This window comes from Pelophylax lessonae, assembly GCF_965119305.1.
Source record: "Pelophylax lessonae genome assembly, chromosome: 1".
Classification (NCBI taxonomy): domain Eukaryota; kingdom Metazoa; phylum Chordata; class Amphibia; order Anura; family Ranidae; genus Pelophylax; species Pelophylax lessonae.
In genome coordinates, this window is record NC_138768.1 from 859311385 (window position 1) to 859325928 (window position 14544).

Sequence of the window (14544 nt, forward strand, 5' to 3'; positions counted from 1 at the left end):
TGTCCCCTACCGCCTTCTGTCCTCCAACTTAACCATGGCACCGGTACAACACCAAGCAGAAGGAAAACTATTGATAATTTGATCTAATATTCCATTATTTGGTTCTTTAGTTACTTTTAATTCATATTTTTTGGCACGTTATTGCTGCTAAAAATGGAATAAACCTCTGCAAGAAACAAATGCATACCTTACATTGGTGGGACTGATTTACTAAAACTGGAGAGTGCAAAACCCGGTGCAGCTCTGCATAGAAACCAATCAGCTTCCAGGTTTTATTGTCAAAGCCTTAAGCTGGATACACACTATACAATTATCTTTAGATTTTTTCCTTTTAGATTTACCAAAACCATATAATATGAGGTCCTAAACACTTTCAATTTCTATGCAGTCAGGCCGGCCCTTGTACTACATAGTTGAAGGTAAATCTAAAACAAGGGTGTCAAACTCAATTTCATCATGGTCCGCATTAGCATTATGGTCGCCCTTAAAGGGCCTGTTATATCTGTAAGATTAGATGTCCAGAGCACCCCACGCCCCCTTACACCCTTACACGAGATGTCAGGAGACCCCCCCCCCCCACCATTATAAGTCAGGAGTCACCCACCCTTCCTTACATCACCATGCACCCCCTTACCTTGTGCTACTGCCAGGAAGAAGATGCAGATGGATCTGGGAAGAAGAATGTGCAAGGTCTGGAGGAGGGCTGGAGTCAGCTTCCAGAGTCTGCTGAATGTTGAGACCAGGGGAGGCAGAGACAAGGTGGTAGTGTGGCTGTACAGAGAGGGGCAGGATCTGTAGGAGTTCTGCCCTCCTTTCTGCTGCAGACTGCTGAGAAGGGATGGTGGGCAAAGACGAGCTTTTCTGCAGCAGCACAGAGAAGTGCTGGATCTGGCATAGGAATTCTGTCCTCTCTGCTGCCAACTACTAAAACAAGGTGGGGGCAGAGACAAGGGGTGTGCTGCAGCTGCAGGAGAGGTGTGAGGGCCATATGAAATGGCCTGCGGGCCTTGTGTTTGACACCTGTGATCTAAAGGATATCTAACAACAAAAGTTGTATAGTGTGTATCCAGCCTCAGACCCTTTTCACACGGGCTTTCCGATCCGGTCCGCCTGTCAGTTTTTCAGGTGGACCTGATCGGATGCTCCATGTACCTCCTATGGGGCAGTGGTTGTCAGCGGTGACATGTCCGCTGACACCCACTGCTATCCAATCCGATCCTGTCCGTGAAATCCAGACGGATGGAAACCCTATTTTCCATCCGTCTGGCGGATCGGATCGGATGAGAATGGACAGGCGGACCGTTCTCATCCGATCCCCCCATAGAGGACAGCGGGGATCTGACAGTTTCTGCACACAGAGCGGAGACGGAGCTGTCATCTGCCTGCTCAGCCGGGATCGGTGGATCGATTCCCCCACTGAGCAAAACGGACTCTGTCGGGCGATGCGCCTGTGTGAAAGGGGCTAAAGTCTCCAGTATTAATGTCCCTTTTAAATAGTTAATTTTGGCAAAACCTGGAAGGCTTAAAAACTAGAAAACGACAATTGTCCATTCCTTGCAAAGATTGTATTACCATAGCAATCAACAAAGAATAATTGGTTTACATGGAAACAAATATAACAGGTTTTGTCACGTTTTAAAAGCTTAATTCAAATTAAAGTGGGCTCCAGCCAAGAATGGCAGACAGTGGTCACTAGGACAAGAAGTGGGGGTAAATTTCCCCAATGGGGACATAGAAAGCAATAAAATACGGACAGTCTTTAAAACCCTTCCTCCTTTTTTTTTTTTAGTTGGTATTAAGCAGAACACCGTTAATATACTTTACTTGCAAAAGGTTTTGTAGCATTGTTCAGCCAGGCATAAAATGTAGGAATAATATAGTTTGGTCACACACCTGCCCCCAGCTGTAAAGTCCAGGTACTACAGTATGACTATAATATAGTCTGGTCACACACCTGCCCCCAGCTGTAAAGTCCAGGTACTACAGTATGAGTATAATATAGTTTGGTCACACACCTGCCCCCCCCCCCCCCATATGTATACTCTATGCACCCCACTGGACAGTATAGTTTGCGGCCCACTCTTTTCTCTAGTTGCAGTTAAAGCATAACTCCACTTTTGTTGAGAAAAAAACATTCCCCTCTGGGTGATCTCTGTACATTACAAGGATTATACCAAAATTTGTTGCAGATTCCTACCTTTATTATTCTGAAGAAATCATTGTTTGTTGCTATGTGCTGAGTGGGTGTAATGGGAGTGGTTATATAATTATCACACAGCTGTGGCAGCTGCAGAGCATTAATAAGGAAATCTGCTGGGTCTGCTTCCCTTTAGACGTGTTCCTATTGGGAGTATCTCACTAAAAATGACATTTGCGTTGCAGGAGATGCCAGAAATCCGACTTGTATCTTAGTGCAGACTTCTGGGAAAATCCCACAATGTGAAATGTAATCTCCCTTCATATTATGCTGCGTGTATTATTTAGAAATAAACACTTTTAGTTATCCCGCCACTCTGCATATGACCTGTGAATTTGCATTTATGAGCCAACAACACTAGATTGTCATGTTGAATGATATTTCCTACTAACATTGTCTTCCCCGCAGCTCTTTTCCCATGCTGGTTGCATAATCTTGTCAGGCCCTCGTCATTCTTTTCCTATCCTGGTGGAAAATTGTTGTTGGTCCCTGCAGCTCCTTCTCTGTCCTTGCAATGTAACGTTGTCGGTCCCTGTGGCTCTTATCCTGTCCTGGTTAAGTAGAGTTGTCATTCCCTGCTGCTCCTATCCTGTCCTGGTGGCTTAGGGTTGTCAGTCCCTGCAGTTTTTTTCCTGCCCCGGTGACATAGGGTTGTTGGACCTGCATCTCTTTTCCTGTCCTGGTGACATAGGGTTGTTGGACCTGCAACTCTTTTCCTGTCCTGGTGACATAAGGTTTGTTGGACCTGCAACTCTTCTCCTGCCCTGGTGACATAGGGTTGTTGGACCTGCAACTCTTTCTCTGCCCTTGAGACATAGGGTTGTTGGACCTGCAACTCTTTTTCTGCCCTTGGGACATAGGGTTGTTGGATCTGCAACTCTTTTCCTGTCCTGGTGACATAGGGTTGTTGGGCCTGCAACTTTTTTCCTGTCCTGGTGACATAGGGTTGTTGGGCCTGCAACTTTTTTCCTGTCCTGGTGACATAGGGTTGTTGGACCTGCAACTCTTTTACTTCCCTGGAGACATAGGGTTGTTGGACTCTTTTCCTGTCCTGATAATATAGGGTTGTCAGTCCCTGCGGCTTCTATCCTGTCCTGGTGAAATAGGGTTGTCAGTCCCTGTAGATTTTTTTTCTGTCCTGGTGATGTAGGGTTGTCAGTCCCTGCAGCTCTTTTCCTGTAAATACTTTTGGTTATCCAGCCATGCTGCATAGCCTGTATGTATTTCTGCTTTCAGGCCGACAACTCTAGATTGCCACAGCTGAATATTAGCTACTAGTATTGTCATCCTTGCAGCCCTTTTCCTGTCCTGATGACGTATTGTTGTCACCCTTTGCTCTTTTCCTGTCCTGATGATGTAGTGTTGTTGTCACTCTCAGCTTTTTTCCTGTCCTGATGATGTATCGTTGTTGCCCCCTCAACTCTTTTCCTGTCCTGATGATGTAGCATTGTTGCCCCCTCAGCTATTTTCCTATCCTGATCATGTAGCATTGTTGCCCCCCCAGCTCTTTTCCTGTCCTGATCATGTAGCATTGTTGCCCCCCCAGCTCTTTTCCTGTCCTGATTATGTAGCATTGCTGCCCCCTCAGCTCTTTTCCTGCCCTGTTGATGTGAATTTGCTGCCCCCCTCAGCTCTTTTCCTGCCCTGTTGATGTGGCGTTGCTGCCCCCTCAGCTCTTTTCCGATTTTGCTAACACATGCATGTCAGATGCTTTCTCATGATTGAGGACAATTGTTCTAACTGCATGTGCAAACATCAGCTGCTGTTAGAGCTGGCATTCTGTTGCATTAGAAATGCGCATACACCCCACCGGCTGCTCAGTGTGTCCGATCTTAGGGGAATTTAATTTCAAGTGGCCATTCGATAAAATCTTATAAAAAGCTATTAGTACAGCGATTTTTAGTATTTGGATCATTGCAGCAAGCATATTGGTCTGTTGGATGTATTAAGGCTTTAATGTTAAAGGACTTTTGACTGTGTGCAGGATCACAGTTGACTAACAGTACGAATGATTAATAATGCAACCCATTCATTAGAAACAACCCCTGATGACTTGTCCTGCAGCCGGAGCATGCATCAAACCTCGGGACACAGATTGTAAATAGACAATTATTCCATATACCAAAGGTCTTCAAACTGAGGTTGAATGTGGTCCTTTGCTTGCCTTTATCTAGCCCTTGGGGCACTATTCTATCAACTGACACCAATGATGGGACATCATTCCTTTCACTGACACCATCCATGGCACCATTCTTCCCATTGATACCAACCATGGGGTCTTACTCCCTTCATTAATGGGGCATTGTTCATGCCCACTGATGTCGGGGCATTCTTTACTCCCATTTGCCATAGTCCAGCACCCCCACCTCTTCAGTGTCGTCACATGAAAAGATAGAATAAAATATTTACAAAAATGTGAGGGGTGTACTCACTTTTGTGAGATACTGTATATACCATCCTGTTTTCCAACAATTCCGCCAACAAACCTACTCTTTTTAGGTAGCTGTTTTAAGTAAGCTAAGTAGTAAAGAGTCAAGAGAGAACATTTTCACACTGCTAAACCTTTTGTGCTCATCACCACATTGAAGGCTTTGTCCAGTTTGATTACCACCATTTACCGATCATGAGCAGTCACCAATTTTATTGCATTTGGGTGAGGGAATATTTCATGATTAGACATGTGTTAGTGGTCTAAATCCTCTGAGTGAAGGCACAAGAGATGCTGATAGGTTTGAGCTGCCTGCCCACGTACATGCAGGAGCAGTGTAAACAATGTAAGTAGAGTCCACTACAGAGGAAAGAGTTGTATTTTGCCAACTTGGCCTAATTCACAAAAGCATAGCATGTGGAATATTTAATACTCCGCGCTATTTCCTTTTCATACTACTACTGTGATTTTTGTCACTTTTCGACATTTCAATAAAGTTCTAACAAAAAATTTAGCAGTACAAGGCGCTGTTTGCTACCCAGGGCAGCCATCAGAAAATGTGGGTCCCCTTACAAAGCTTTAGGCCTGGGCCCCCCAAACTTGACCACCAACATTCCCCAGGGCCTCGCAGCGCCCCTGTACCCACATGAAAGGAATCCACCAAAGGCAGGTGCTCCTCCCACCACTGCCATCTCCTGACCCTGCCGGACGGCTGGGCCCCTCAGGATGCCCGGGCCCCCTATGTGTATGGGCTGTCTCCCCCTGATGGCAGCCCTGCCGCTACCATGCGGTAGTGCGCACTGCTGGTCTGAACAAGATCTTCAGTATTCAGCATGTTCTTTTACAAGGCGTCTCTCATTATTTTATTTTATTTATTTTTTTACGATTGCGACAGGGTCACTTAAAATTACCGAGATGTTCAAGAGGTAGAGAACTGTATAAATCTGCTGGTAATGTAGAAATCCAATAACGAATTCTATTATGGCTTATGCTTGTCATAGCCGCTGTTCCTATCCAGCGCTGGTTGCTGCCACTGGCCAAACCTTGGCACTACCTATCCACATACCTATAGCAATCTCATCCTTCAGTTTGAATCCCAATTCAATTTTCCATCGAAATTTAAATATTAAGAATTATCCATTATTGGCCAGACCTTGGCACTACCTATGCACATAGCAATCTCATCCTTCAGATTGAATCCCAATTCAATTTTCCATCGTAATTTAAGAAGAAGAATTATCCATTATTGGCCAGACCTTGGCACTACCTATGCACATATAGCAATCTCATCCTTCAGTTTGAATCCCAATTCAATTTTCCATCGTAATTTAAAAAGAAGAATTATCCATTATTGGCCAGACCTTGGCACTACCTATCCACATAGCAATCTCATCCTTCAGTTTGAATCCCAATTCAATTTTCCATCGTAATTTAAAAATTAAGAATTATCCATTATTTCCCATCAATTGCCAGGCAATCCGGGTGATTTAATTGTGCAACATAAAATCTGATAGCTTTCTATCACGTTGCTTGACAGGGGGTTCCTGTTTTTTTTTTTTTTAATTTCTATTCAATTTTGATTATTATTTCTAAAATCTTTCAAACTGTAAAATCGATAAAAATGTGGCAGTTGATTTAATTTAATGGCAGGTTGCCTACAATTTTTTTTCAATGGATTTCTATGATATTAGCAACCAAACCCTGGAAGTCAGTATGTGTTATAGATAGGAGGTATGTTCTAGAGGTGGTTGTCCACCAGGACTGTATGGGAACAGGGCAGTCAGGTACTCTTATGGACCTCTTACCCATATAATAATAATAAATAAAAAATAGGAGAAAAAAGAAAAAAAAATACCCATCTTACGCCGGCTACTCAATGAAGTCACACTCGCCTACTGGAAGTGGTTGTGGTGTAAGGTAAATATTTTTTACTTTTTGTTTAATTCATGTGTTCTTTTTTTTTCATGGGGGGGGGGGGGGGTTTGTCAAGGGTAAAATCAAGATTTTACCTGGCCCACAGCAACTTGTCCCATATGTGAAAGGGGACTTAAAGGCAATTCGGAGGCTCTGATCTGAAGGTGGGGGGGGGGGGGGGGTGAGTCTGATATGTAGGAGGTTCTCTCATGTGAAGGGGGGCTCTGTTGCAAAGAGGATGAACTCGGATATGATGAGGAGAATATGATGTTAATGGGGGGACTTCTGATGTAATGGGGAGCTTCTGATGTGAAGTTATTTCTTGATACGTGTTTATTAATCAGTTTCAATAATTAATTTATAAACCAGATTTTTTTGTTCAGCCTGCCAATATTTTTTAAATGCCTGATGTGGCTTTTGTACTAAAAAGTTTGGAGACCCACAGTCTACAACAGTGGTCACCAACATGCGACCCAGGGGCTGGATGCGGTCCTTTGCTTGCCTTTATCTGGCCCTTGGGGCACTAACCCTCCCACAGACGTGATCAATGGGGCATAATTCCTACCACTGATACCCACAATGGAGCATAATTCTTGTCACTGACACCAACGATAATGGGGCAATCTTCCTCCCACGGACACCAACAATGGGGCGCTCTTCCTCCCACGGCTGCCAACAATGGGACACTCTTCCACTGACACCAACGATGGGGCACTCTTCCTCCCATGACTGCCAATGATGGGACACTCTTCTTCCCACTGACACCAAGGAAGAGGCACTCTTCCACAATGCCAACGATGGGGCACTTTTCCTCCCACTGACGCCAAGGATGGGGCACTCTTCCCCTGCTGACGTCAGCAACGGGGCACTCTTGCTCCCGCTGACACCAACGATGGGGCAACTCTTGCTCCTGCTGACACCAATGATGGGGTACTCTTGCTCCCGCTGACACCAATGATGGGGTACTCTTGCTCCCGCTGACACCAAAGATGGAGCACTCTTCCTCCCACGACCGCTAACAATGGGGCACTCTTCCTCCCACGACCACCAACGATGGGGCACTCTTCCTCCCACGACCACCAACGATGGGGCACTCTTCCTCCCACGGATGCCAAGGATGGGACATTCTTTCTCCCACAGACGCCAACAATGGGGCACTCTTCTTGCCACAGACGCCAACGATGGAGCACTCTTGCTCCCACTGACGCTAACGAAGGGACATTCTTGCTCCCACTGTTGCCAATGATGGGACACTCTTGCTCCCACTGACGCCAATGATGAGACACTCTTCCTCCCACTGAAGCCAATGATAAGGCACTCTTCCTCCCACTGACCCCAAAGATGGGAATGCTCTTGCTTCCCCTGATGCCAACAATGGGACGCTCTTGCGCCCACTGACGTCAACGATGGGAAGCTCTTACTCCCGCTAACGTCAACGATGGGACGCTCTTGCTCCCGCTGACATCAACGATGGGACGCTCTTGCTCCCGCTGACGTCAACGATGGGACGCTCTTGCTCCCACTGACGTCAACGATGGGACGCTCCTGCTCCAGCTGACATCAACGATGGGACGCTCTTGCTCCCGCTGACTTCAACGATGGGAAGCTCTTGCTCCCGCTGACTTCAACGATGGGAAGCTCTTGCTCCCGCTGATGCCAACGATGGGACGCTCTTGCTTCTGCTGACACCAATGATGGGACGCTCTAGCTCCCGCTGACACCAACGATGGGACGCTCTAGCTCCCACTGAAGCCAATGATGGGATGCTCTTGCTCCCACTGACGCCAACGATGGGACGTTCTTGCTCCCACTAACACCAATAATGGAGTACTATTCCTCTCACAGACAGCAATAATGGGGCATTGTTGCCGACGCCAGGACATTTTCTACTCTCATTGGCAACAGTGCGGTCCCTCTAAAGTCTGAAGGATAGCAAACTGGCCCTTTTAGAAAGCTTGGTCTGTTTAGAAAGCTTTGAGACTGCAGGTCTAGAAGATACGATGACCTTGTATTTTGATGCATGTTCTCATTTTAGACCATAAACAATAAAAAAAAAATACAGTTTCAAGCCATTAAAATAACCACCAACTATTTTTCATCTGTGGAAGTCACAAATTCCACAGATGCCTCTTAAAACACATTAGCCAGATCTGTGCCCTGAGCTGCAAGAGAACCTCCTGTGCCCAAATCTAACACATTAGCAGAACTTGCCTGAGTCAACAAATTGGAATTGGAATAGCAAAGCCATAAAGTAACAGGTCCCTAACCTATACCTATTAAACCATTGGCAAATAAAAGGTTACACTGTCACATGTCAAGGTTTAGGGTCAATTGCATCTTTGTCTTCTAACATAAATCTTTTTTTTTTTCCAATACATACTACATAGAGAGTTTTCTATAAAAATAAAGATAACAAGTGCTATGTGTTCTACCTAGACAGACATCCATCTAAGGGTTAGAATAAAGGAAAGTAGTGCAGCAGGTACTATGTTCAAGTCTACAGCACTCTCCTCTAAACCTAAAATAGACAATTAATACCAGAAAGGGCACACAAAAGTCAACCTGGAGGTGAGGCTGCAGTAGACAAAAACACCATCCGCATCATTTTAATTTCTCTACTCTCAGCACTGCTTGGAGAAAGAAGCTAGAGAATTCCAGTCAAGCCTCCCCTCTTCTGCTGCCATGGACTTAAGTCCTCCCTGTGGTATTTCAAGATGTTCCAAGACTAGCTGAGAGGTCTAATGCCACCTGTATGTTCTAAGTCCACCCCACAGCTTCCTCTAGGGCAAGTCCTGCACCTCTCTCTCAGGGCACCCTGCTTCCCCCTTTCCTTGTTTCCTTGTTTAATCCTACTTTCCAACTGGAAGTCCACTTTACAGTCCCAGTTACAAGCCTTTCCCATTTCTATACATCAGTTATTCTCAACTGTGGTAGATGTACCAAAGTCCCTGTTTGGTTATCTATGAAGGATTGCATTTAGCTAGGTCAGGGGTCTCTAGACTTTCTACACAAAGGGCAGGTTTACTGTCCTTAAGGCTTTTGGGGGGGGGGGGGGCAGACTATGGCCAGTGGGCATAAACAATGCCGCATCATTGGTAATAATGAGAGAAATAGTACCCCATTGTTGGTACCAATGGGAGGAATAGTGCCCCACTGTTGGGTGTCAGCGGGAGGAATAGTGCTCCATCGATTGTATCATTGGGAGGAATGGTGTCCCATTATTGGTGTTAGTAGGAGTAAAAGTACCCAATTGTTGGTGTCAACGGGAGGAATAATGCCCCATTGTTGGTGTCAGCAGGAGGAATAGTGGCCCATTGTTGGTTTCAGTGATAGGAATGGTGCCCCCAACTATAGTAACAGTGGGAGGAATTGTGCCCCACTGTTGGTATCAACAGTCGGAATAGTGCCCCCCTGTTGGGTGTCAGCGGGAGGAATACTGCTCCATTGATTGTATCATTGGGAGGAATGGTGTCCCATTATTGGTGTTAGTAGGAGTAAAAGTACCCAATTGTTGGTGTCAACGGGAGGAATAATGCCCTATTGTTGGTGTCAGCAGGAGGAATAGTGGCCCATTGTTGGTTTCAGCGATAGGAACAGGGCCCCATCAATAGTAACAGTGGGAGGAATTGTGCCCCACTGTTGGTGTCAACAGGAGGATTAGTGCCCTACTGTTGGTGTCAGTGGAAGGAATAGTGCCCATCGATTGTATCAATGGGAGGAATGGTGCTCAATCATTGGTATCAGTTGGTGGAATAGTACCCCAAGGACCAGGTAAAGGCAAGCAAGTCAGGCCACAGTTTGGACACCACTGATCTAGGTCATGGTAAAGCTAGTAGTAGTCACCTTCAACTGGACTTGTTCTGTTATGTTAATTATGTTTTGTAGTTTATCTAAGCCACCTCTTTCATTACCTTTAAAGCATCTGTACGGGGTTGGCGGCCTTTGAAACCATCTGTCTTCCACATATATTGCCTATTTAATATCTCTACCCCAGCAATTTGACACCAGGTTTCACATTCAGCCAAGTGAATTGAGTGATTAACAAATGCAGACTTCCTGACACCAAGGATGGTATTATACAACCAGAACAGGGTGGTGTCACAACTTTCATCCTGTTCTTGGACAATCAACACCTGTCTTGACACATTCCATGGTGATCAGGTTGAGGACTCTGTGCTACTTGTGTGAAATATAAATGTTGGTGTATGTTCCTGACATTCATTAAAACGGATCCTGGAGAAGCTACAAAACATTTTCAAAATTACAGAACAAATCCATTTTAAGTTGACTACTACTACTAAATGTACCATGACCTGGATAAATGAAAACCTTCACACACAACCAAACAGGTATTTTTGTTTTCTGAACTTTGGGGAGATAAAACTGGCATCCCAGTCACAACATCCAGAAGTCCAATGGACAGTTGGGCATTTACTCCGTGCTTAGTCACACTGGTGGACCTCTGGGACCTTCTAAAAGCTCCTCTCTAGTCTGACCAACCTCTGTATACAGCGTCTGCCCACTAAAAAGTCTCTTACTTTTTTACATTGAGAAGGAGGAAATGGAATTGTTTTAAGCATACCCTCCTGTCCTCCTCCATCACAACTTTGGCTTTAATACATTGAAAACCCCCTGGACACCACCTCTTCACTCAACACACAGGACTAGACAAAGACAGAAACTGTAGATGGCAACATGACTACTTCCTCAGACCCCATTGGCCTGCGCACTCCATGACACTCCATGACACTCCATGACACAACATAGATCATACTGACGTTGCTTGTGGCAACCTCCCAGCTGATGTTCATGTCCATATGAGTACATGCTGCATACATACATTGCATAAGTATGAAGTAAATCAGTTTTTATAATTTCATTAATATGGTAAAATTACAAATAACAAAATATTTTAAAGCTGTTTTTTGGTATCAATGGAGTGGAGCAGGTTCTGGATTTCTGCCAACAGATTTTAGATAAACAAAAATCTCAGGCCAATGTAAGATGTAAGTTTCAAAACTGACTGATGGTGGAAAGGCCAGGCCTCTCTTTCCACTCTCATATGTCTCTTTTTGCTCATCACTATTGCAAAGTCATGCAGCCATCGGCATGTGGTTTGGTAGATCACTGACACTGAAGGGGTCCATGTAAAGACTATGTGGACACCTGAGCAGCACACCTACCGATATAGCCAAAATTATGTGAACGCCCCTTTAAATAGTTCACGTGTTTCCAGTCAAGGGTACTTTTAATACTACAGGATACAAAGACATTTCCAATCTTGTAGACACAGTTTGAGGAAGACCCTTTTTTTCCATTATAACTGTGCACAAAGCTAGCTCCATAAAGACATGGTTTAACTAGTATGGTGTGGATGAACTCAAATGACCTGCACAGAGCCCTGATCTCAGTCCTAGTGAACACAGAGCCCTGACTTTAACATTACTGAACACAGAGCCCTGACTTTAACATTACTGAACACAGAGCCCTGACCTCAACCCTACAGAGCCCTGGCCTCAACCTAACTCAACACAGATCCCTAGCCTTATATGTACTGAGCACAGAGCCCTGACCTCAACACTATTTAACACAGAACCCTGACCTCAACTCTACAGAGCCATAGCCTAAACCTTACTCAACACAGAGCCCTGACCTCCACCCCACTAAACACAAAGCCCTGACCTCAACCCTACTGAACACAGAGCCCTGACCTCAACCCCATCAAACACAAAGCCATGACCTCAACCTTACAGAACACAGAGCCCTGACCTCAACCCTACCGAACACAGAGCCCTGACCTCGACCCTACCGAACACAGAGCCCTGCCTCAACCCTACCGAACACAGAGCCCTGACCTCAACCTTACCGAATACAGAGCCCTGCCCTCAACCCTACCGAACACAGAGCCCTGCCCTCAACCCTACTGAACACAGAGCCCTGACCTCCACCCTACCGAACTCAGAGCCATCACCTCAACCCTAGCAAACACAGAGCCCTGCCCTCAACCCTACTGAACACAGAGCCCTGCCCTCAACCCTACCGAACTCAGAGCCATCACCTCAACCCTAGCAAACACAGAGCCATCACCTCAACCCTACCTAACACAGAGCCCTGACCTCAACCCTACTGAACACAGAGCCCTGCCATCAACCCTACCGAACTCAGAGCCATCACCTCAACCCTACCTAACACAGAGCCCTGCCCTCAACCCTACTGAACACAGAGCCCTGCCCTCAACCCTACCGAACTCAGAGCCATCACCTCAACCCTAGCAAACACAGAGCCATCACCTCAACCCTACCTAACACAGAGCCCTGACCTCAACCCTACTGAACACAGAGCCCTGCCATCAACCCTACCGAACTCAGAGCCATCACCTCAACCCTAGCAAACACAGAGCCATCACCTCAACCCTACCTAACACAGAGCCCTGACCTCAACCCTACTGAACACAGAGCCCTGCCATCAACCCTACCGAACTCAGAGCCATCACCTCAACCCTAGCAAACACAGAGCCATCACCTCAACCCTACTTAACACAGAGCCCTGCCCTCAACCCTACTGAACACAGAGCCCTGCCCTCAACCCTACCGAACTCAGAGCCATCACCTCAACCCTAGCAAACACAGAGCCATCACCTCAACCCTACCTAACACAGAGCCCTGACCTCAACCCTACTGAATACAGAGACCTTAGCTTAACCCTACTGATCACTCAAGTTTTTAATATCAGTACCTGACCTTTATAAATGCTCCTTTTGGCCAAAGGGGCACAAATTCCCACAGGCACACTTTAAAACCATACAGAAAGCCTTTTTAGAAGAGTTAAGGCTGTTAAACCTGCAAAAAAAAGGGGCAGGTCACTGGAATGTCTATAAGGCTCATTTACTGTAGATGTGATGATCCTGAATCCACAAACTCACGCCATTTTACTGTACATGAAGGCATCAGTTACTCCTGCAGAAGTAACACTCACAATCATTCATGTATAAATGGATGCAGACACTGCAGCTTTTCTCACTACAACACCATGACTGCTCAGGTAATAATAATGAAAGCAGACCTTTCCATTTAGAACATGATGAAACAAACAACAGATTTTTTAAAACTGAGAAGAGCAAAAAGCATCAACAAAATTTGCTAAAACCTTAACAATTAGCCTGCTGTGACTGTTTTTTTATTCCAACAAAACTGGAGTTACTCTAAAGCCCCGTACACACGTACCGATGGTCGGCATACAAATGTTCCTCTTTTCTCCCCGGGATGTCGGTGTCTGCTGAAAAGTGCAAAGACAGCACAAGGACAGCACAAGAATTTTGTCCGCCGACTGCAGAAGTGATGTCATGTAATGGTTAACTTTCCCTGTGTTTTCTATTTTCTGAGCATGCCCAGTCTTGCAAATCTGCGGTCTGTCGGCCGAATTGTGTACTGACAGGCGAACAATCGTCCGTTCTGGTGTCGGCATACAAAAATTTTCATGTTTGCAAGAAAGACTTTTGTCCGCGGATTGTGCGCAGACATCTGTCGGAGGCACCATACTAACACGCATACAATCGGCAGATCCTTCGTCCACCGACGTTTGTATGCCGACGATCGGTACGTGTGTACGGGCCTTTACTTACAAGTTCGGTTCTGAACAATTTGTACCATAAGATAGCTGCAATATTGGAAGGTCTGGGAGTATAGGATGTAGCTTTATGATGTTATCTGTCTTCTGATGTCCTTAACTAAGGACCATTACACCTACTTCTCCAAGAGACCCTGTCACTTTTCCCATTCAGGACAAACATTTAGAGCTCACCCCTAGACTACCTTAAACCTATCTTCACAGCACTCTCCCGATGTTCCTTCCTCCATTGCAAGCTTCGCAAAATACCTGGTGACAGCTGGTGTTGGCACTCTGACCTATTGCACTTGGAGTTCTGTTCACTTCCCCAACTCACGTGACTTCCTGTTTGGCCCATAATCCCTTGCTCCCAGCCCATAATTTGCATATATGTCCACTG